Source organism: Lemur catta, chromosome X (assembly GCF_020740605.2).
Source record: "Lemur catta isolate mLemCat1 chromosome X, mLemCat1.pri, whole genome shotgun sequence".
Taxonomy (NCBI): Eukaryota; Metazoa; Chordata; class Mammalia; order Primates; family Lemuridae; genus Lemur; species Lemur catta.
This window is the reverse complement of record NC_059155.1, coordinates 22,710,591-22,737,269: the sequence shown is the minus strand read 5'-3', so window position 1 is coordinate 22,737,269 and position 26,679 is coordinate 22,710,591.

Genomic DNA, 26,679 nt, shown 5'->3' with positions numbered 1-26,679 from the left:
TATCTTATGTTAGCAAAGTAATTTTGAACCGTTTTTTCTTCAGTGTATAAGTTAGCCAAGCAAAAGAAGCAGCCCAGAATACCATAAAACTAGGACTATGCTTATGTCACTGAAAATGGGTACACAGTCTTTTAATAAACAACAAAATATATTATAGTTTATAGAGATTGTCATTTATTTATTAGTCCAACAATTGGCTTTCTTTCAAAATATTATGGGGCTTTCATAAGGCCATTTGGAAGATTTGTGAGCAGACTGTCCTCACTGGGTCAGAAAGAATTCTGATGAGTGTTGAGACTGGAATAACTTTCAAAGTAAAGCTAGGGGAAAAATTAACAGTTGACAAAACCTAAGGAAAATATGCAAATATTGAAGGAGAAGAAACTATTACAATTACAATACCCAGGTAGCTTTTCAGTATGTATCTGAATTGATAACATCATGGAACTCCATAATATTCTAATTTATAGACAAAAATAACATCATGAACTTCAAGACAACTCTATATCCTGAAAATTCTGCACACTCCCCCTCAGATCTTACCTTTGAAGAATACTTCACCCATACCATAACTATTTTCCAAGATTACACTTAATAACTTGAAAGAATATGGCTGTTTTTGCTCTTTTCAAAATGAGCTTAGGCTTTGTCACAATAACGAGGCATTACAATTAAATTTATCTTAAGCTTTAAAATTTCTTATAATTACATGAGGCTAGTTTAGCTTAAAACTTCAGCTGGGAGACTAAAGCAATAGAAAATGATCATCTCCTAGTTTCTATGGGAATAGCAGCAAAGAAAACAAATTTATTTTTTAATGGACTTCTGATTCTGCTTGGCTATTAAAAATTATAAAACTAGATGATGTATTTGATGACTGAAAGAGGAAATATGGCATTGTTTTTTCTAGGGCAGCAGTGCTCAAAGCGGGCAGGGGTATTTTACTTCCCCCTTTCCCTGGAACATCTAGCACTGTCTGAAGACATTTTTGGTTGTCACAACTAGGAGTGGGTGAAGTTTGCCACTTGCATTTAATGGTTAGAGGCCAGGGATACGGCTAAACTTCTTATAATGCACAGAACAGTCATTTCCTGATGACAACAACAACAACAACAACAACAACAACAAATCTGGCCAAAAATATCAAGAGTATTCAGTTTGAGAAACCCTGGTATGGAGGCTCCTATATTACTGTTACTTCTTCATAACTAAGAGTACATTAACAATATTGTGATTCAGTCGGGAAAAATTTTTATAATGAGGAAAATGTTAGAAAACAGAGGCAAAAACTCAGACTTAAACATTCAGATAACTGGTTAAAATAATTGCTTTGCCTTTTAGTAGATATGGGACCTTAATAAAATTACAGATCCTCTTTTAAGTCTTAGTTTCCTCTTTACAAAAAGATTTTGTGAGAATTAGGAAAAGATGCATGTGAAAGGACTTAGTATAGTGCATATTGTGAATAAATGAAATATTAATTCATTTCTAAAACAAACACTATTTTATTTAAAGGTCATGCCATACAAGCTGAAAAAGAAAGCATGTTAGTCAATTTAATGCTTTTTTTTTGATACCTATGGGAGACATTTGGAGATACATAAAGGTGATAGTAACAAAGGTCAAGTATTTCCTAAATAGTCGTTGGTTGTATAAACTGTGGCATTTCTTATTAACTATGAAGAAAATGCTTCTCTCCAGAGAAAGAAGCTCTCTATAACAGGGCAAAACTCAAACAAAAGAGTTCAAATAGATTCTTGCTTCCATTTGTAATGTGACAAGAAATGTAAGCTCAAGAACAAAAGAACATTTGATAGATGGGTTCATATGTGGTTTTAAAACCAGTTGTATAAGATCAAATCACAAGTAAAAATTCTAGGGCAGGGGTGCTTTTAGTTACATAGAGAGTGTTTGAGGTTTGTCATCCTATTCCCACATAATTCATTGCCTTTAGAATATAGCTGGAATTGTTCAACAGCTGTGGACAAACTCACTGTGATAGCACTCTAAGTGGCAGATCAGCCAGGCGTGGTGGCTCATGCCTGTAATCCTAGCACTTTGGGAGGCTGAGATGGGAGGATGGCTTGAGGCCAGGAGTTTGAGACCAGCCTGGGCAACAAAGTGAGACCCTGCCTCTACAAAAAAAAATTAAATGTTAGATCAAATTCTTTTGGCCAGTGATACTGTCTAATCTTTCATTCTTGTGCTTTTTAAAATTATGGAGCCCTCCATCTTCACTACAAATGTTTAGGGCTTCCTATCTATTAATACCACAGAACCACAAATTCTATCAATATTTCAATTGTAAAGTATTTTGCCACTGTCATGTCAAAAAATACTTTGGGTAACTGAGGCCTACTTATTTTAGTTAGTTTCAGATAATGTCACTAATATACCTTAACGAGTGATAGAAAAGTAAAAACTAAAACAGCCAGGCAGTCTAATAATTTTCATATAATACAGTAATATTTATAATGTCATTACTTGAGTCAAGTGGTTATTTATGTTTTGCTTTGACAATGGCTAAAAAGGGGATATGCTGCTCCAGCTTGGCTAGAGAGTAACATGATGACATTAACAAACTGTTCTCGGAAGTGTGTTCACAGAGAAACATTTTCTATCCCCAATCTGCTCCTCATTTCCTTGAATACATCTATATAGTAACTCTAAAACTTATTGGGATAGAAAGGAAAACAAAGCCAATGATTCCTTAGTCATTAAAACAGAATACACTTTAGTAAAATTTTTATTTATACATGCTCAGAGTCAATGCTTTCCTTTTTGGAAACTCTCATGACTAGAATGTAAGTAGCTATCTGGAATTACCCCACACTGTACTAAGCTTACTTTGTAACATAGGAATTGATTGTTATATATATCCGATGAATAACCTTGATAATTTTCTAGGATCCCACAATACTTAAGACCAGAAGGAAATGAGAACATTACACTGGTAACTCCACCCTTGAACAAATTTTGTTTGGGAGCCTTGTGACTAGAGCAGCTGATGTGTGACTCAGGCATTTGCGGTAGTGTTCAAGCTCCACTGAACCAAAATGTTCTTTCAACGTTTGTTTTTACAACCATGTGATACCATAAACCATTTATATTTCTTATTTCCAATGCATTTGGAGGTGATCCTGTAGACTTGAACATATTGGTCTATGATAGCTTTTTGATCAATGTTTTCCTTTTTTTAGTGGATGTGGAGAAAGTTTTGGAGATATTCCAGAATAACAAATAGAGATAATACCTTCTAACACTGACTCTCTCTCCTTGGGCCATATGCTCTCTCATGTTTAAAAGCAAATTGCTTCACAGTGAAGCACTGCCTGCAATTATAGCTTGGAGAATGACTGTATTGTATGCTCCTTTGACATGCTGCTAAAGCACCATGTATCATTATTTTCCAATCTGTGAATAAATGGAAAATTGCTATGCATCAGTGATTTTTAGTTGAAAAAGAACACATACCTAAAAATAAAACTTGTGCCAATGTGTAAATTTTGGCAAGTTCTTGAATCAAAAGAATAGTAACAAGAGTGATTGGAGGATAGAAAGGAATAATTAAGTTATTTTTATACTTTTTTATGTTAATATAGTTGATATATAAATCAAACTATTTAGTATAAGTTTTGAAATCATATGAAAACCTAAACTTGGTTGTATGGTAAGTAGCTTTGTCCTTATGTAATTTACATTGTTTCCTTTTATAATATCTAATTAGCTAAGAAATCAAAATTAGCACATCACTAAATTTTATATATTCCATGAATTATTGATTGCCTCTAATCAAACCCAGGTCAATAATTATTTCCTGCTTTGATTTAAATGTAGCACTGCAATGTGAACAGTATAGGAGGGATACCTTTGCTTTTTTTCTATAAGTTGCAGAGAAATTTGTATAACAGATGAGAAATGTTTATTTAAAAATCAAGAGATTTTATTTTTCAACCAATAATATACAAATTAACTTTATAAGTCCCTCACTATGAGAAATTAGTATTTTTGCATGGTCAGACACCAATTCTTTTTGTTTGTTTGTTTGTTTTTAAGGAGGGGGAGACTGGGCAGGGAAGAGGGGAAAGAAGACACTCAATTCTTAAAATATATAACAAACTTGTTTAAACTCTCTTGTTAACTGACAATTACACTAGGGTATATTTCAGCCATTTAAGAATGGTAAATTTTAGAGTTGATATAAAAGCAGTGATACTGAATTCTAGGCAAGAGTATAAAAAATTGGAAGGAAGGACAATACTATGCTCAAAAGAATTGTGTGATTTGAGAAGAGGACTAGCGGCCCCCAACCAGGAGTTACAAAATCCAAAGTACCATTGAAATTACCATGTAGAGAGACAAATTAATGATTATTAAGAGATTACAGAACCATTACACAAAAAAGAAAAATTAAGATGAAACCAAGTATCAGAATGCTTTGATGAGGATAATAACTAGGATAGTTTATTAAAATATCAAAAAAAGATCTAATGTCCTAGAAATTTCATTTTTAATTTCCTTTAATGTGTATATCACAATGCCTTACCTGGAGTAAATTTCTTTAGAATATAAATTCTGTGATGGTAACGGTCACAGTTTTACTTAGATAACATGATCTAATTCAAAGTACAGATAATATAACTTTAAATGAGTTTAAACTCAGAGGTGTGCTGAATCTGGTTCAAATCAGCTCATGAGAGTTCAGTGGTAAATTTTTGTAAAATTCATGAACCTATTGTTTCCGTTATTTAAAGTTAAATTATGTAGGAGTGACATCAGCAAAATGGCAAAGTAGACAACTCCAGGTTGCCATCCCTCACAACAGCAACACCAAAAAACACACAAAAACTGTCAGAACCAACTTTGTTATAACTCTAGAAGAATAAAAGTTTTATAGCAATAAAATACTGTATCAAGAAAAAGGCAACAGAAAAATTGTATAAAAGCTCTGTTGCATTTTACTTGTCCCTCCCCCCTACTCTCCCCAGTTCAGCATCAGTCTTGAATATGGCAGCCTGAATGCCTAGTGTGAGACTCTCTCTCAAGTTTACAGATGGAGCAAGGCGAGCCTTATGAATTGTTGTGTATGTCTGCTTAACTGTCTGGGAATTACCTAAAGTACTGAAAAAAGTGCTTGTCACTGTTTCATCTAACTCAGCTCATTCAGACCAGAAAAGTGGCAGTCATCATTTGAAAATACTGTAAGGTTAATAAGAAACTGCAGAATCCTGGAACAAAAAAATTAAAGTTTAAATGTACATTAAACCATGTAAAGTCTTGGAGGAAAAGCTGGGGAAAGTTTCTTTGGGAAATTAGGTTATTCGAAAGCATGCATGTTTATGGAGTATTTATAAAGCTATAGACAAGCCCAGGACAAGATACATGTTCACATAATACCTAAGAATCCTAAACTTTTATTTCAAGGTGATCACTATGCTCAGTACAAGCCTGAACCTGGATAAGTGTTGGAGAACTCTAATAGAGTGAAAATCTGCAAAGACTTAGGCAATATTTATTTTGTTTTATTTTTTAGCTCCTGGCATTCAAGAAAGTCTCTGCAAACACTAGATGAAAACAAGCTAAAGGAATAAACATTTCAGAAACCACACACATCAAGGAATACATTCTTTTCAAAATAGTTTTTAAAAGTCATTAATTAAAATGTCTACTACAGTCTTAAACAATTAAGGATCCCAGAAAACCTGAGCGAAGGGCAGGAATTTTATTTCCAGAGTTACTACAACATTGAAATGCCCAGTTTTCAACAAAAATAGCAAGACATACAAAGTATCAGGAAAGTATGGACCATTCAAAGAAACAAAATAAATTAATAGAAACCATCCACGAGGAAGCCCATACATTGTAATTACTAGATAAACATTTTACCACAACTGTTTTAAATATGCTCAAATAGCTAAATGAAAGCAAAGACAAAAAAACTAAAGGAAATCAGTAAAATGATGTTTGAGAAAAATGAAGGTATCAAGAAAGATGATCAAATTATAAAATGTAACCAAACAGAAATTCTAGAACAGAAAAGTACAATGACTGAAATTTTGAACATCATTAGAGCACTTCAATAGTAGATTTCAGCAAGCAGAAGAAAGAACTAGCAACTTTGAATACAGGACAATTGAAATTATTGACTCTGAAAAGAAGAAAGAGGAAAAAATAAAGAAAATATAAAGAGCCTAAGAAAACTATGAGACATCATCAAGTGAAACATCATATGCATTTTAGGAGTTCTAGAAGGAGGAGAGAGAGAAAAAAAGGGGGAAAAGAATATTTGAAAATATAATGGGTGAAACTTCCTTAATTTGATAAAAGACATGAATCTACATATTTAAAAAGCTCAGCAAACTTCATGTAAGATAAGCTGAGAGATCCACAATGGGAAACACAATTAAATTTTAAAAAAAACAAAGACAAAGAGAGAATCTTGAAAGCATCATGAGAGAAACAACTCATCACAACCAAGTGAACTTTAACAGTGATAGCCAACTTCTCATTAGAAACATGGAGAGCAACAGGAAGTAAAATGACATATTTAGAGTGCTGAAGGAAAAAAACATCTATCAACAAAGATTCTATGTCTGAAAAATCTGACCTATGAAAATTGGGAAAAAAATAACACATTATCAGATAAACAAAAGTTGTGGGAGTTTCTTACCATGAGAAGTGCCCTACAAGAAGTGCAAAAGAGACTCTTTCAAGTTGAAATGAAAGGATGCTAGACAATAACTCAATGCTGCATGAAAAATAAAGACATTTACTAAAGGTAAATACATGGTAAAATAGAAAAGCCAATATTATTGCATTTTTGGATTTCAACTCCACTTTCCATTTCCTATAAGATTTAAAGACAAGTACATAAAAGTATATACATATATATATATGTATATATATGTGTATATATATACACACACACATATATATGTTATTGGAAAAGCCATATGTAAAGATGTAATTTTTCAAAACAACATATAGGAAGGGGACAGAGCTGTATAGTAGCAGAAGTTTTATATGCTATTAATGTTAAGTGTGTACTAGCTGAAACTAGATTATGAAAAAATTAGGATGTTAAATAAAATCCCCATGGCAACAAAGAAAATATCTCAAAATATATATACACAAATAGAATTGAAAATGGAATCAAGATGGTTCACTATAAAAAATCAAATATGAAAGAAGGTTTTAATGGAGGAAATGAGATATAAAAAATACATATAGAAAACATATAGCAAAGCAGCAGAAGTAATTTATTCCTTGGCAGTAATTATTTTAAATACAAATGGATAAAACTTGCCAGTCAAAAGGGAGATACTGGAAAAATGGACAAAAGAAAACATTGTCTAACTATATACTATCTACAAGAGGCTCACTTTAGACTCAAAGACAAAAATAGATTAAAATTAAAAGAATGGAAAAAGATATTCCAAGCAAATAGTAAGCAAAAGGAATCAGTTATGTCTACACTAATATCAGACAAAATATACTTTAAGACTTTTACAAGACAAAAAGAATGATGTTACATATTGGCAAAATGCTTAATTCACCAAGAAGATATAACAATTATAAACATATATGTACCAAACAAGAGAACCCTGAGATATAGGAAGGAAACCTTGACAGAATTGAAGGGAGAAATTTAGTTTTACAGAAATAGTTGGAGACTTTAATACATATGGAACACACTCCAGTGTAGACAATATGTTAGGGAACAAAACAAGTGTCAATAAATTAAAAATATTGAAATCATACAAAATATCTTTCCTGACCACAATGGAATGAAGCTAGAAATAAATAATAGAAGAAACACTGGAAAATTCATACATACATAGAAAATAAACATCACACACTTAAATGACCAATGGGTCAAATAAGAAATCAAAAGGAAATGATAAAATACTTAATGACAACTGAAAGTAAATACAGAACACTCTAAAACTTATAGCATGCAACTAAGTCATTGGTGAGAGGGAAATTTATAGCAGCAAACTCCTAGATTAAAAAAGAAAAAAAAGATTTCAAATGAATAACCTAATTTTACACCTTGAGGAACTTAGAAAAGAGCAATATAAACACAGAGGTAGCAGAATAAAGCAAATAATAAAGATTAGAGTGAAGACAAATGAAATAAAGAATAGAAAGAAAAAAAACAATAGAATCAACAAAACCAAAAGGTGGATCCACACAGTTGACAAACTTGAGGCTAGACTGACAAAAAAGAAAAGAGAGAAGATGCAAATAACTTAAATCTGAAATGAACATGAGGTATTACTACCAACTTTACAAAGAGAAAAAGGACTGTAAGAGAATACTAGGAATAATAGTTCACCAACAAATGAAAAACCTAGATAAAATGGACAACTTCTTCAAAACATACAAATTACATAATTACTCAAGAAAAAAACAGAAAATCTCAACGGACTTATAAGAGATTGAACTAGCAATTAAAACCTCTCAACAAAGAAAACTCCAGTACTAGATGGTTTCACTGGTGAATGCTACAAAACACTTAATATGAAATAACTCCAATTCTCAATCTCTTCCACTTAGTAACTCATTCTATGAAGGAAGCATTATCTTAACACCAAAGCCTAATTAAAAACATCACAAGAACAGAAAATTACAGATCAATATCTCATAAGAATATAGCTGGGAAAAAACCTCAACAAAATATTAGCAAGCCAAATCCAACAGCATATTTAGAGGATTATACAACATTTTCAAGTGAGATTTATCCCAGAAATGCAAGGGTGGTTCAACTTAAGAAAAATATTTAATGTAATACAGCATATTATTAGAATGAAGGGAAAATATTATTATCTTAAATGATGCAGAAGAAGCATTTGACAAAATCCACATGTCAGGACAAAACCATTTATTCCATGTATTCTCACACAACCACAGCATAAAACTTCTGTGACCAGATGTGTGGGATTTTTTCTCAATACACTAAAAAATTCTCCAGAAGATACCCCCTGAGTGTCCTATAATTCAATTAAATTCTGACACCATCTACCTGGAGATTGTGTCAGATCTCATAGGGGCTCAGTCCCACAAGACTGCTTCTCACTTCTTATGGCAATTGTAAGGCCAAGGTGGTGACCTGTGATTTTGACTGACTGGCTATAAATTGAGGTTCCCAAAACCCCACTTCTTAGGCTTCATAATTTTCTAGGATGGCACACAGAACTCAGTGAAACATTTTACTTACACTTACCTATTTGTTAGAAAAGATATTACAAAGGATATCAGTGAACAGCCAGATGAACAGATGGATAGGGGAAGGTATGAGGGAGTACAGAGCTTTCATGCCGTCTCTGGGTGTGCTGCCATGCCAGCACCTCCAAGTGTTCAGCAACCCAGATGCTCATCAAATCCTCTTGTTCAAGAGTTTTCAGAGTGTATAATCTCTATCCTTACAGAGGTTTGTAGGCAGGGCTGAAAGTTCCAACCTTCTAATAACTTGGTCTTTCTAGTGATGAGTCCATCCAGAGGCTATGTAGGGGCACCACCCTAAGTCACCTTATTAGCACATATGCGTGTGAGCAAAGGGTGCTCGTAATGAATAGCAAAAAAATCACTTACCTAAAAATGATAAAATCCATATATGACAAACCCACAGCCAGCATCATACTTAACAGGGGAAAATTGAAAACATTCCCACTTAGAACTGGAACCAGACAAGATTGCCCTCTATCACTTCTATTCAACATAGTGCTGGAAGTCCTAGCCAGAGCAATCAGACAAGAGAAGGAAATCAAGGGCATCAAAATGGGGACAGAAGAGGTCAAACTATCTGTCTCTGCAGATGATATAATCTTATATCTAGAAAACCCCAAAGATTCTGCCATGAGACTACTGGAATTGATAAACAAATTCAGCAAAGTCTCAAGTTACAAAATCTCTCATTCTTTAGATTGTCTTTTCATGTTGATAATGTCCTTTGATGCACAATTTATTTTTAATTGTTTAGAAGTCCAATTTATGTCTTTTCTTCTATTGCTCATGTTTTTTGTGTTATATCTAAGAATACATTGTCAAATACAAGGTCATGAAGATTTCCCCTTATGTTTTCTTTGTTAATTTTCTAGTTATAATTCTTATATTTAGGCTGTTGATTGACTTGTGCTAATTTTTTAGATGATGTGGGATAAGGCCCAAACTCCTTTCTTTTGCTTATGGAAATCTAAGTCATCCCAGCACCATTTATTAATGAGACAATCCTTTCCCCATTGAATGGACTTGGAACTTTTGCTAAAAATCAATTGGAAGTGAGGTATAATGGCTCATACCTGTAATCCGAGCACTCTCAGAGGGTCAGGTGGAAGGATCACTTGACCGCAAGGAGTTGAAAAGCAGCCTGGGCAATAGCACAATCCCATCTCTACAAAAAATAAGTAAAACTATCCAGGTGTGGTGGCATGCTCCTCTAGTCCCAGCTACTTGAAAGGCTAAGGCAGGAGAATTGTGTGAGCCCAGGAGTTTGAGGATATAATGAGCTATGATAATGCCACTGCACTTTAGCCCAGGCAAAAGAGAGAGATTCTGTCTCAAAAAAAAAAAAAAAAAAATCAATTCACCTTAGATGCATGAATTATTTCTAAATCTCAATTTTATTATACTGATCTCTATATAAATATCTTTTTCTTTATTTATATATTTTCTATTTTAGCATATTATGGGGGTACAAATGTTTAGGTTACATATATTGCCCTCCCCTCCACCCCGAGTCAGAGCATCAAGCATGTCCATCCCCCAGACAGTGCGCAGGGCACCCATCAGGTGTGCACACACCCATCCCCTCCTTCCCCCTCCCATCTGCCCGACACCCAATGAATGTAACTACTATATGTGCACTTAAGTGTTGATCAATTAATACCAATTTGAGGGTGAGTACATATGGTGCTTGTTTTTCCATTCTTGTGCTACTTCACTTAGTAGAGAATGGGCTCCAGTTCTATCCAGGATAATAGACTTTTTTTCAGGGGAAGGTGGAGTCAGAGACTTAAATTAGGCAGGAAATTAGGATCAGCTCTGCTGCCAGTGATTCCCATAATCTTTAAAATCCTTTTGTATTTTTTTACTTAAAATTTCATACATACTTCCCCTTCATTGTTTTTGTTAAAGAGCAAATGGTTGTTTACTATGCAGATTTTGCAAAAGTTCAGCTAAATCCTATTTTATCAGGAAGGGCTATGGAGCCAGGAGGCATGCTAAATTATCAAGAACAATGATAATTACCTAGGCAGTTCATATAAAAGTATAAGAAGTATGAGCAAAAAATAAAATTTTTAAGAGAGCTTTCTGAAAGAAAAATTGGAAGAAAAATTCATGATGTCAGTTTTCTTTCTCCATGCTGTGTTATAAAGCCTAAATTTATATTTGCTGCATGTTCCTTTCAGGAAGATAAATAAGCTATGCAAAACAAAGTACAGCAACATTTAAATTATATAGAAAAGCTTAGGTTTAAAGTAATTTGACAATGAAATAAGCAAGAGGGTCCAATTAAACAAACCCTTGGGAAAATTACTATTTCTTTTACCAATCATTTTTTTCATAATCTATAGAAAAATTTCCTTGGCCAGCTAGGTGTTTCATAGTCTACTTTAATTTTGAAAAGCAATATTTATTAACAACATTTCATAGCTAACAACTTTAATGCTCCTATCAAACTCAAGCAAGAAATTATTAAATTCATAAATGTGCTTTCATTGCATTTTAATGGAAATGAAATTAGATCTGTCTTATCAGAGGAGGGACTAGTCAACACTAAAAGAAGCAGAAGTACTGCCAAATAGTCAATTTACATAAATAAATTTTTCTCCTTTACAAATCAGGAAGTCTTTTCATGAGAGCTTGAAAAGCAACATCACTCCCCAAACTGACTTTGAATTGATGGACTAGTGGTGAGTCTGATAAGATTTAACAGCAGCCTTTCCTCTTTTTTCTCCACACTAGGTAAATTTAAAGCTTTGCTTTTCCCATGATACCTATCTAAATGTTAATACTGCACATCCTTTTTATACTATTACTGCATTCCTAGGGAAGAAGTATATATCCTGAACACAGCAATTCTGTTCAGTCTGAAATAATAGAGATTCTGAAATACTTAATCCTGAATAATTCATTTACAAAATCTACAAAATGATGATTGCAATGCTTGCTTTTAAAAGATTTTACTAAAATTCATTGAAAGATAATATATAAAATGATTAGATGATGTAGCAAATCTTATTGTCCAGGAATGTATGCTAAGCCACTCTTTGCTTTTCTATAGAAATAGTAACTCTCACTGAATCATATAAACGAACTGTACTTCAAGTTATAATAAATTACTGAAGGTCACCTAGGTTGAATTCTCACCAGACTAAAATTAAATAATTTCTTATATAGCATACCTAACAAGAGGCCATTTATTGTCCAATGGAATGCCTCTAGTAACAGAGCATCCCTATATACTATTGGCTCCTGACCAGATGTTCACAGTTGCAAAATTCTTATCTTTTGCTTTGTCTTGATCAAACTTTAGTCAGGATTCCATTTTTCCTACAGGTTCCAGAATTCTGCTTACTCTCAAGCGTGAGTAAACACTAAAAGTCTCAAAATATCGCTTTATCAGTTTATCCTGTTATCAGTCCACCAGAGTAGGGCCCATTTCCTGTCAGATCCCTCTGATCATGTTCTTTCATTTGCCTGACTTCCCCATACTTACTGCTTACCCCACCCTACAAAAGAAAATCCTTTTCTATTCCCTTTTGAGACATTTACAGATTTCTAAAATCAGAGCATTTTCTCTATTGCAGTAGTCTTTCTTCTGAATAAAGCTTCCCCTTATTTAAGTCTGGATTTGTTTTAATTGACAATCCCATTAAAAATAGAAGCCCAAAACTTGGTACTTCAAATAATTTATATATATACCTCTGAACTGGTTTTCTTAACCCTGTGCTTTGTTTCTGCTTTTTCCCCTCCTTCTATTTTCCCTTCCATATACAAAGTCATGAATTTAAACTCTACCATTTTTATAGCTATAAAATTCTAACTCACTGGCCCCTGGACCAACCCCATGGCTATTGTTGACATTGTCCACCCAAAATATTGCTTTTCACATATTAGACATTATGTGCACTAATCACACAATCTGTTTCTTAAAGTGTTTCATTGAGCAGCATTACTCTGTTGAGTAGCCAGTAATATCTAGGCACCATTTACTAAATGCCCACATTATTTAACCTGAAATTTAAGTTTTTCCACAGTGGAGCAGTAGCTTAGTCCCCAGTGTAATGTAAATGTTGTGGTTTTAGAAAAATTCAGGAACCCTTTAGATGTGTGTATATGTAAAGATAAAATCATCCAAGAACAAGCTAACCATGCTTCAATTAGCTTGAATCTACCAACACAATAAATTAAGCCAGCTCTCTGCCATGTAGGTAAACTAGAAATGACGGTTTTGGCTCAAATGCATTGACATATGACTTTGTAGCTATGACTACAGAAAGAAGTTTACCATTAAATATCATGCAATGATTACTTTTGCCTTCCCACTACTTAGCCAATTCCACACTAGGCACTATAGGAAAGAAAAAGAGAATTCCAGAACCTCCACTTTAAACTTTCACACAACATACATTGTTAATGGAAAAATAAAAACAAACTCTGCAAGATAATTTAAAGTTAACTCTGAGCCAATATGAGGGACTATGATCTGAGGCTACACAATCTCAAGAGTTCCTAAGAAAGTGTGCCCAAGTGCCTGAGGTGGCCAGGTTACAGTTTGTTTTTTTATACATTTCAGGGAGACAGGGATTGCAGGTAATATCATAAATCAATAAATGGAAGGTATACATTGGTTCAGCCTGAAAAGGCAGGGAATCTCAAAGTGGGGGCTTACAAGTCATAGGCAGATTTAGAGATTCCGTTGGCAATTGGTTGAGAGATTTAAGCTTTGTCTAAAAGCTTGGATTAGCAGAAAGGAATGTTTTAAATTAGGATAAGTAAGCCTGATAATCATAGAGCAACTCAAAGTGATCTGTAAAGCAAATTGATGGCCTACAGGCATGATATAACCTTTGCCTTGCATGGCCTGTTTATAATTTAGTATCTTACTGCTACAAAGAGTTTGTTTTGTCAGCCTTAAGATCTCTATTTTAACATTAATACTGGTCAATTGTTGTCTAAACTCCAAAAGGGAGGGAGTATAGTGAGGGGTGTCTAACCTGCATTCTTATGGCTGAGAACTCAGTTCTAAGGCTTTTCTGGGGTCCGCTTGACCAAGAGAGGGTCTGTTCAGTCAATCAGGGTGGCGGGGGGGAGCTTAGGATTTTATTTTAAGTTTATGAAATGGTCTCAGAGTCAGAAAAATTCTTAATATAAATATGAAAAACAAAATTATAAAGCTAATTTTAAGATATCTGCTTCTGACCATGGTGATCTAGCTGGGATTAGACCAACCTTACTCATAATAGCCAACAGAAAAGCTCCTAAAAGGAATGGGAAGCAGAACAGCATCAAAGTTCTCAAGTGTAATACTTGGCACTAGAAGAAAATGAAACAATGCCTTTAAAATTATAAGAGAATTATATTTCCTCTAGTTAAGGATTCAGAATAGTATAAGGAAATTTTCAAACATGCAATGGCGCAAAACTTGTCCCTTCACAGAAAACCACTATTAAATATGCTCCAACAAAATGATGTAATAAATTAATAACAGGAAAAGCATGAGATTCAGAAAACTTGAGGCACAACATAGGAGATAAATGAAAGTACTGCTAGAAGGACAAATCTTCAGTACAATCACTGTGGAATGGTATAGTAGAATGGAGAATTTAAGAGAAAAATAAAAGGTCTCCTGGGAAAAATTAGAAATGCTGGATTAAACAATGCATTTGATTGTTTAGCAGATAATATTGATGAGCACTTCACATACCTATTGAAACAATTAGTAGGAATTCATTAATGAAGAAACAAGATAATTATTAACTGCATGAAAATTCAAAAATCATATAAAGAAGAAACATTCATAGTACACTAGTTTGTTTAGCAGTTAATGATATTAAGATAGTTATAATAACATAAACATTAAAATTTTACTCAAAATTATAACTATATTTGGAAATTGGAAGAAGAACCAGTTCAAATTGTATTATAGAGTTAAATGTTTCTATGCCATAAGTAGGAAACATATATAATTTTTTAAATTACTAAATAAATAATAATGTAAGCATATTACTTTGAAATGTAGAGGTAATACTAGAAGAGACACCTTAATAGTTGAAAGTTATTATATCTAGAGAAGAAGGCTAAGGAGTGGGGATGTCTGTGACATGAAACTATTGTTATTTCCTGAAACCCATCTAGTGTAATGTGACTTTACAGAAAAACTATACCCATGTATTATCATGATAAAATAAATGTTAATTAATTAGAGAAGAATAAAAATGCTCAACTCCATTTTAATATGAAGAACTGATCTAATAGACTATTTTATTGGCAAATACGTATGACTAAATTAACTGAGGGAAAAGTATAAAATTATACTAACAGCCATGAAAGAAATTGAAAAGTTTCTCAAAGAATAACCCCTAAGGGTGACACTAGACTTCAAATGTGTTATGCAAGCTGTTTCAAACCTCAAAATAAGAGATATTTTATTCAAAAATTTTCAGAGTATAGGACAAAAGATAGAAAGCTTACAATTATTTTTACCAAGCTATCTGATATACATTGTTATAAAAAGAATAAAAGTACTAAAACTGTCATTTCCCTGAGAGCATTTGCTATTTGTAAGCAATGGCCATAGAATTAATGTACAAGCTGAACCTAGACCTGGACAGAGGGCTGCTGCATGAGAAAGGAGTTAAAAAGCTAAGCAAAAAGCCCCTTAAAAGTGTATCAGTAAACAGTGTGGCAGTTTTATAAAATGTTAAAACACAGAAATACCACATTATCCAGCAATTCTACTCTTAGGTATATACCAAATAGAACTGAAAACATATGGCTACACATAACCTTTTACACCAATATACACAGTATTATTATTTATAATATCCAAAATGTGGATACAATCCAAATGTCTGTCGACTAATAAATTAATAAACAAAATGTGATATATCCATACAATAGAATATTATTCATCCATAAAAAGGAATGAAGTATTATTATAGACTACAACATAGATAGACTTTGAAAACAGTATGCTGAGTGGAAGAAGCCAGACATAAAAGGCTACACATTGTATAAATCCATTTATATGAAATTTCCACAATAGGTAAATCCATAGAAACTAAAAGGAGGTAGGTTAGTGGCTACCATGTGGTAGGGTAGAGGGAAATGCAAAGTGTATGATAATGCTTCTTTTTGGGGTGAATTAAAATGTTCCGAAACTAAATAATGGTAATGGTCACACAGTTCTGTGAATTTATTAAAAACCACAGAATTGTATGATATACAAAGGTGAATTAGACCTCAAGATAAAACATTTTTTAAAAAAATTTTTCTTTCTCAAAAAGTGTTTCTATAATGTTAATAATATGCAAAAATGTATGTGCAAAAATGACCATTATAACATTATTTGGCAAAGAAAAATGTAGAGAAAGAAACTTGGCCTCAATAAAAGCATAGCAGAGTGTGCCACCATCTCATAGTGCTAAGACAAAGAATGTAATTCAGGACCTGCTGGAGAGAAGGAGCCTAGTAAACATGTAATATTTTTCAGTTGTACTTCTAAAGGGATATCTCCCAAGGACACAGATGAATCAGAGATACACAGGACATCAATCAAAAATACAACCCAGGCTAGACTCAGCTAAGTAGCTTTAATGCATAAAGATAATCAGTGACCCCTTTATTTACTTTGCATGAAATAGGGTAAACTCGAAAGAATAAAATATAAAATGGACCTTCTAAAAGTTTTATATACATTGTCCAGCACTCATTTAAAAATAACTGGGAATTCAAAAAAAAAAAAAAAACACCTACTAATTAAAAATCACATTAAAAATAGAGAAGCAAACCCACAGATGATCCAAATGTTAGAGCTTTCATGGTAAAGACATAAAAAACTATGATTAATATAATTTATAAAATCTAATAAGAGATAGAGGGAAAATTCATGAAGATATAAGAGATTTCACAAAAAATGATTCTATTAAAATAAACCACAAGGTAATAGAATAGTTTATATCAAACTATTCTACAGATAACACTCTTAACTCTGTATCTAAGTTTTACAAAGACAAATAAGCAAAAATGACTGTTAGAAGTCATTCCAAAGCAACAAAAAGCAGACAGAATCTAGGGAAACTTTGACACTGAAAAGATGGTAACTACCGAGTAAGATCAATGTCCACATGGACCCAAGAATACTTCTCAACACCTTTAGAGCACAGCAGCTAGAAATCAAGCAAAAAGCCATAGTCTTATCTGCCTGTGGAGTAAAGTACAGAGTTTAGGATTGCCAGTGTGATTTCAAACTATGAGGAAAATCTTAGAAAAAACGGAAAAAGAAAAAGGAGAGCACCAAAATCTGCCTGTAAAATTTGTCAAGTCCTTAGCTTACCTCTGACTATACATGTTTGGGAGAAACTCCAAGTAGGTCAAATGAAAAAAATTAAAAAAAAAAAAAACTCTTACAGATATCAGCCTATGCAAAGAATTTATGAGGAAGATCCCAAAGGCAATCACAGCAACAGCAAAAATAAATAAATGGGATATGATTAAATTTAAAAACTTTTGCACAGCCAAGGAAACAATCAATAGAGTGAATAGACAACTTACAGAATGGGAGAAAATATTTGCATTCTATATATCCGATAGAGGGCTAATAACCAGAATCTACAGAGAACTCAAGCAAATCAGGAAGAAGAAATCAATCAATCCCATTAAAAAGTGAGCAAAAGATATGAACAGAAACTTTTCAAAAGAAGATAGACTAATAGACAATAAACATACAAAAAATTCTCAAAGTCCCTAATCATCAGGGGAATGCAAACCAAAACCACTATGAGATAACACCTAACACCATTGAGAATGGCTTTTATCAGAAAGTCCCAAAACAACAGCTGCTGTCATGGATGCAGAGAGAAAGGAACACTTATACACCATTGGTGGGACTGCAAACTAGTACAGTCTCTATGGAAAGCAGTGTGGAGATACCTCAAAAAACTAAAAGTGGACCTACCATTTGATATATATTTGGTATATAAATACCCATTATTTGGTATTTACCAAAAGGAAAAATATCATTTTATCAAAAAGACACCTGCACTTGAATGTTTATTGCAGCACCATTTACAATCACAAAGAAGTGAAATCAAACCAAGTGCCCATCAATACATGAGTGGATTAATAAAATGTGATATATGTATACCAAGGAATACAACTCAGCCATAAAAAATAGAGAATTAATAATACCTTTTGTAACAACCTGGATGGAACAGGAGACCATCCTTTTAGTGAAGTATTGCAAGAATGGAAAAATCAAACACCGTATGTATTCACTATTAAACTAGAATTATCGGAACACTCATGTGCACATATGGTAGTAAAACTCAACGGAAATCAAGCAGCTGGGAGGAGGGAGGAAGGGATGGGTAAATACATACCTAACTGGTATAATGCACACTATCTGGGTGATGGTCACACTTATAATGCTGACTCAAACTGTACAAAAATAATTCATGTAACCAAAATGTTTGTACCCCTGTAATATTCTGAAATTTTTAAAAAAAGACAAAAGGAGAAAATAAATAAAATCTTAAAAATGTGGGTACAGAATTCTATTGCTCTCCACCACAGAAGAAACTTAATTTATTGTTTAATTACTGCCAAATTAGAATGCTGTGGTAAAAATCACAGTCTTTCTATTGAAACAGTAAAGGGGCATATCTGAAAAGTAAAGGCTACAACCCAGGCTAAAGAAATAACTTACACAAATCATAAAACGAAGCCTCCAAAAGTTCAAGATAATATGCCAGAAATCTGATTTTCTGCTAATAAAAAACTCTTAAAAATAAGTTAAAATCAGAGTTTTATAATGTATTATCTACAAAGTCTAACACATAATACAAATTATTACATCAATTATTAACAAAGGTGTTACAGGAAGAACAAGAAAGCCAAACATTATTTCTTTGAAAAGATTAACAAACTAGCTGATCCTCTTGCATGATTTAAAAAAAAAAGAGAAGGCACAAATAAATTATATCAAGACCAAAAAGTTGGATAAACTATAGATTAGGCATTACATTTAAAAATGATAAGAGTATATTATTTACAACATTAAGCTAATAATTTTAAAACTTAATTAAACAGACAAATTATCAGAAAAATATATCTTACCAAAACTGATTTAAAAAGAAATAAAAAGCTTGAATTGTTCTATAATAATTAAGGTCAGTGAAGTAGAAGTTAAACACTTTTCTACAAAGAAAACATCAAGTTCAGATGGATTTACAGATGAATTTTACCAAATTTTCAATGACAGACTGTTCTTATACTAACTCTCTTCCAGAAAGTATAAAATGATTATTTTCCAGCTCATTCTATGATGTCATTATAACTTTGATATAAAACCAGAGCAGGGCAATATGAAAAAATAAAAATACAGACCAATTTCACTCAAGAATATCTTTGTAAAAATTCAAAATCAAATCCAAGAGTGAATAAAAAGATTGGATTTACCCTGAAAAGATACAGAAAAAATATTTGTAACACTAAACACCCATTCATGATAAAAACTTTTATCAAACTAGAATAAAATGGAACTTCCTTAAATTGATGAAAGATATCTATAAAACCCAACAAAGAATATCAAAAAAAATCATCTTAAGTGAAGAAATAATAAAAGTGTTACCTTTAAAATGAGAAACTGGACAAAGGGCATGCTTCTATTCACATTGCACAGGAGATTCTATAAAGTATAACAAGAAAAATAAGCTACATAAATAAGAATTGGAAAGGAAAATATAATTTTCACTATTTTCAGAGAATATATAGATTCTTTAAAAATATAAAATATTCTGGTAATCTAATAAAAATAACTGTAATTTAATAAGTGGCTAGATATAAGATCCACCTACAAAAGCCAAATTGATTTCTAATCACTAACAAATTATTAGCAAAACACACTTAAAGGTAAGATACAATTTATATTAGTAACAAAACTATAACATATCTAAAAGTAAATCTAATAAGAGATGTGCAAGATCTGTGTGTATAAGAAATCATAAGGTTTTATTGAATGACAATAAAGAAGACCCAAATGAAAGGAGACAGGTAACTTATCATAATAAAAATATAAATTATCCTGAATTAGTTACTCAAATTCCAATTATATTAATAATAAAAACTAGGTTGTTTGAAGAACTTGGCAAACTAATTACTATATAAAATATTACATGTTAGAGTAAAATCCAAGATTAACCAACATAGTATTCAAGACAATAGTTACTTTGGGTAGTATGGCAGAAGATGAAAATCATGGAGAAACACAAAGACAGATGTAAGTTACTGCTAATTTTCTAGTTTTCCATTTGTGTGGATTTACAAGATTTCATTGAGTTTTTTATTGGTTTTTGTTGTTTTTGTTTTTTGTTTTTAGCATTTTTAATTTTTTTTCTAATTTTAAATTATTAACATAGTAGTTGTATGTATTTATAGGGTACATATGATGTTTTCATATAGGCATACAATGTGAATTAATAAATTAAGGTAATTGGGGTATCCATCACCTCAGGCTTTTAAGATTTCTTTGTGTTAATAACATTCCAATCCAACTCATTTAGTTATATTAAAGTATACCCTAAGTTATTGTTGATTATAGTCACTTTGCAGCACTATTCACAATAGCCGAGATATGGAATCAATCTAAGTGTCCAGCAATGGATGAATGGATAAAGAAATTGTGGGGAAAAAAAGATTCTATAAAAAAGACACCTGCACTCAAATGTTTATAGAAACACAATTCTCAATTGCAAAGATGTGGCAACAATCCAAGTGCCTGTCAATACATGAGTGGATTAATATAATGTGGTATATGTATACCATGTAGTACTACTCAACCATAACAAAAATGGTGAACAAATACCTCTTGAATTAACCTGGATGGAACTGGAGACCATTCTTCTAAGTGAACTATCACAAGAATGGAAAAACAAACACCACATGTACTCACCATCAAATTGGAACTAATCGATTAACACTTACACGCATATATGAAAATAACATTCATTGGAAATCAAGCATGTGGGAGGGGGCAGGAGGAAATGGGTAAATACATACCTAACGGGTACAATGCACACTATCTGGGGGACGGACACACTTATAACTTCAACTCAAACGGTACAAAAGCAATTTATGCAACCAAAACCTTTGTGCCCCCATGATATTCTGAAATTTAAAAAAAATGTGGTACATATACCCAATGGAATATATAGCCACAAAAAGAATGAAATCCTGCCATTTGCAATAACATGGATGGATCTGGAGAACATTATGGTAAGTGAAATAAGCCAAGCATAGAAAGACAAATCTTGCATGTTCTCACTTACATGTGGGAGCTAAATATTAAAAAATTGATCTCATGCATACACAGAGTAGAATGATGGTTACCAGTGGCTGAGAAGGATAATAGAGAGGAGGGGATAAAGTGGGGACAGTTAATGGGTCCAAAAAATACAGTTAATTAGAATGAACAATATTTGATAGCACAAAAAAGTGTCATAATCATTGAGTTTTAAATGAATGAATGAATATGACCATGTGCTAACAATGATGATGTTGTTTCCTGAGGTCTATTTTAAAAACATGGTATGGGCATTGAAAATGTAGTATCACAAAGGATTAAATTGTCAAAGCAGATTTACATGAATCATAGATACTACTCAACACCAAATTTTACTGACTAGCAAAGAACACTAACACAAAGCAAGTACAAATCTAGCAATATTTGTCTCTGAAAGGGCCCGAAAATGTCAGACATAACTTCCACAAAACTCTTTTTCCCAAAGGCACTTTTTATCAAAGTAATAAATGTGTGTTAACTATGTGTATAATGCAAGTTTAACTTCTCAGTTTTTATACTCCATTTATTACACAGAGAGGGAGCCTATGTGACTGTCTTCCACTCCGCAGCCATCAGCATCCCATAAATCTATACATTTTTATTTATATCAAACAATCTTAAAAGGCCAGGTTGTCCAGCTGAAGGATTCTTAAACAAGAATTTTATTAGTATATTCCTGCTAGTAAATTCCATAAGCATGTTTACAAGTAGGTTTGGTGGAGGCCAACATTACCTTCTTGATAAAATTGAGGCGGCAATAGGAGTGGGGGACAGTGGGGAAAGAAACCAGAATTTATAGAGAAGATGCTGAAATGGGGAAAAGTCATAGAGGTGTGGAGGTTTTGACATGTTACAGAAATTATGAATTCTTCATGATGCCTTGAGAAAATGGTGGGAAGTGAGGGTGAATTAGCTTTGCTATGGTTATGAATGATCCCAAACTTTCAGTGGCTTTCATGGTAAAAGAAAAATGCAAGAGAACTGGAGAAATAATGCAATAGATATTCATTTTGAAAGTATCATGCCAGTTTTATTTATATCTCATTGGCCAAGTGAGTCATATTGTCAAACTTCACAATGGGGTATTATACTCCTCTCACAGGTGGTATCATACCACACAGCAATGGGCAGTGATGCATAATCATCTTACTGGAAATAGGAGTAAAAGTTATTGGAATCAATAATATAATCTACTACTGGAGACATGTTAAAAGTAAAGCTAGACAGGAATGCAGTGGTAAAATCTTTAATGCTGTGCCATATGTGTAATATCTCAGTGTTTGAATATTATCCTGTGAACAGGCAAGTTAAGAGGGCTTTCTTTGACTTTTAGAAATATCCCTCTTGCAACTATGTAGAAGATGAATTGGAGGGGAGGCACGCTAGAGTAAGAGATATTGGTTAAAAACTATTGTATTAATCTAGGCATAGTAGTAGAGATTTATGGGTGAGAACAGATATAAGAGATAATAAGGATGAATAGCTATAATCTAATAATAATGAATTAGTGTAGGGAGTGAAAGACTAAATTGAAGGCCAGAAATCCAAGATTTCGGAGATGTACTTCACGCTGGATGGTGAAACCATCTGATAAGATAGGAAATAGATTTAGGTGGGAAAAGGCAAAGAGTTCAGTTTTTGATATGTCTATAGAATATCTGGGAAAATGTGTCAACTAGACAGATATGATCTGGACCTTAGGATAAATTATTCAATTTATGTGACTAAATGAGACTGTCCTCTAATTTTTTCCCTTTACATATATCCCCTATGCAAAGGAGAGAACACAGAGGAACATCAAATTAAGAGAGCAAGAAAGAGAAATTCATAAAAGAACTGAGGAAAAAGGTGTTAAAAATGTGTACAGTGATGACATGGAAGTCAAAGAAGAAAAACATTTCAAGGATGTAGTGATAAGTAACGTCAAATGCTGCAAGGAGATTATGCAAGATAAAGTCTTTTAAGTGTCCATTGGATTGGTTACGTTTGACGGTTTCAGTGAAGTGGAAGAATAGAAGCCAGGATGTGGTCTTCAGGAATCAGTTGGTGGAAAGGAAGTGAAAAGAAGAAGCATATCAGACAAAGGGGAAATGCAAAATTGGGCAATAGCTAGGAATGGAGGGTGGTTAATGTGGTTGAAAGGGGTTGTGGAATTTTTTTTTTCTTTTTAAATTGGAAGAGACTAGAGCACATGTATGGGTTCTGGGAAACTCAATTGCCAGCCATAAAAAATAGATTGATTTGGTTGCCCCATGCTGTTTAAAAAATATATTATATCAGGTCTCCAAAACTTTTCTGCAAAGGGTCAGATAGTAACTATTTTAGGCTTTGGAGCAATACACAGCCTGTATTGTGACTACTCAATGTTGCCACTGTAGAGCAAAAGCAATTATAAGCAATACAGTACATAAATGAAGGAGTGTGCTTTCTAAATTACAAAAACAGGCAAGTAGCCATAGTTTCCTGGCTGCTGTATTATATTACTAAATATCTCCAAGAAATTAGAAGACTAAATGGCTCCGGGGCCAGCAGATTTATATTATGGAAAATAGATTCTAGAGTTCCTGATCTCTAGCTTTCAGAAACAAACTGCATATATATTTTTTATCATAAAGTCACGTGTACAATATATTAGAACAACTGGTTAATATAGGCAATTTAGTCAAGTTAAATCATGTAACTTAAAGAGGAATTTATGGGTTTATTTCTCACAGAGGAGGCTTTCTTCCTGCTGATACAAACTCGTTTCCTTTAGAATGAGTAATCAAGAAGTTAAAATCCTTCCCAACCATTATCAAATACTCTATCTTGTCATAAATAAATAAAATGGTTTGGTTTTGAATCCTAATTGAAGGTGTCAGAACTTTGGCTGAAAAACCCTGACTTCTAACTTAAAACAGCATGCTTGCTAATTCCTAGTAGTGCCTCATCTCTAATGTTAACTATAAACCTTTGGTAATGATCATTTCAAACAAAAGAGTCACAGGAAGTACAAAAGCTATGTCAAATATAACAACACTCAGTGCCTGTCCTCAGGAAGCCCTCCATACATGTTTATTGCTTTGATTTGGAGCTTTTCTCCAATGGGGCATAATAGACCAATCTTCTCATTGTTTCACAGCTGGGACAAGGTTCATTTGCACATTGCTTACTGACACCATAAAGTCTTCAGCTCTGCTTGTGAGTGCTATGGGACCTCTCAGCAACAAAGAGATCACCTCTTTAAACCTATTATTAAAGTTAAGCACCTATTCTGGATTCAGGCTAAAGGAAAAAACAAAGTTTTGTTACAAAGTATTCTCCCAAACATTCAAAAACCCCAAAAGAATTTTAATTTCCAACTCTGAAATCAACTTGTCAATGACTTCATTAAAACTGAGTTTGTATTAAGTGCTCAAAAACAAGTCTCTTTCCACTTAGGGAGAATTTTTTACTTCCCCTGCTGTGCTGACTAAATCCATTCCATGCTGATGTTTCACTCTGCATTTCTTTGTTAAGCCTGGATATACTCTTGGACACATTACTATGCACTTTGAATTAAATAATCTCAGAGTTCTTTTCTACATCTGACATTATGACATTGTGATTATGTGACTCTATCTCCATTTTTTTTATTTTTACGGATAGAGAAAGTGATATTCAAAGACAATCAACCAGTGCCTTAGACTATGATCTAAATTTAGGAGTCCTTCCAACTTGGATTTATAAAGCAGAGTTCTATGAGCTTGGATATTGTTATTTCTGCCAGTATATTAACTCACTACATTTTCTTTTTCCCTCAGCTATCTGGTACAGTACTATAGGCATAAAATGCAATAATTGTTATAAACAAATGTGGGTCACAATATCTTGCATAGACTGATTGCACATATTATCTCTCATTATCATAATAGCAATTCCCTGAAAGAAATAACATAAAATCAGAGATTCTATCTGAAAGAGACCTTATAAGTTAACTATAATCTAATCTCCTCATATTACAGTTGAGGAAATTGAGACCTAGGGAGGGGAAGAGATTTGTTAAAGGTCTTGAAGCTAAATAGTGTCGGATCCAGGACTGACATTCCCAATACAGTGTGCCCTTTTCACTTCACCATACTGCCTGCCTTTCATACACGGAGGAAATACAGGAAACATAGGAGACTATCTTTCTTTGTTGTTGGATTTTAAACTGTATCAATGTAGAGTTCAGTTTTTTTCACAAAGATTGAAATAAATCATTTTTTAATTAAGAAAAGGAGCAAATGATGAATACATACAAAATAAAGAATTCATTAAATTGTTATTAGACTAGATCAATGCTTTTTATTTGTAGGTATAAATCCATTATTGGGCTTTGAAATCAGTTGTGTGAGTCATAAACAGGTCTTTAATAGAATACACTCAAATAGAAAAATATCAGAAAGCCTCACATTAGTAAAGATGTTTTATGAAATTTTTGTTTCAGTTACTTACACATTACTAGATGTGTGTGTACTATTGTAATCTAAACTGTATTACTTATTGTGCATCTGATTAAAACATATTTGAAAATCATTGTACTACATGTCTTTCTCTTGTTCTATACAGCAAAAAAGAAGAAATTGTTATGAAGGTCAAAATTTTCATGCTGCAATTGTCAACAGAGTTAAATTTTTTGATCTAGCCTCTATTAAGGGAGGGTTCTGCCTGGTCTTTACCTGCACTTCTTTGGCATAGCTACAAGTATTCCAATAATGCTCAGCCATCTCCCACTTTCCAAACCCAGATTAGAGACCCTTGCAAAAATACAAAATGACATCACTCCTGCTCTAATAGGCAGCTGAACTCCATTTGACAAGTTTTAAGGAAAAAGCTGACAAAAGCAAGATGCCATCCCAGCTGCTGGGAAGAAGCAGCACCCAAAAAACAGAGGGAAATGCTGTGCCAAGCAATGGGGCATAGCTTTCTGCTGATGGCAAAGAACATTAGAGGTGAGCCATTGAATCAGAGAGGAGCTGACATTCCCTGAAGCAAAAGAAACCCCTGAGGGAAAAAGGCAGAGATGCCATCTATCTGTTTCAACCCTGCTAAAGGGACTTAGGGAAATATTTTCAGTATTTCCCCAGTGAGTATATGTGTGATTGCTACCC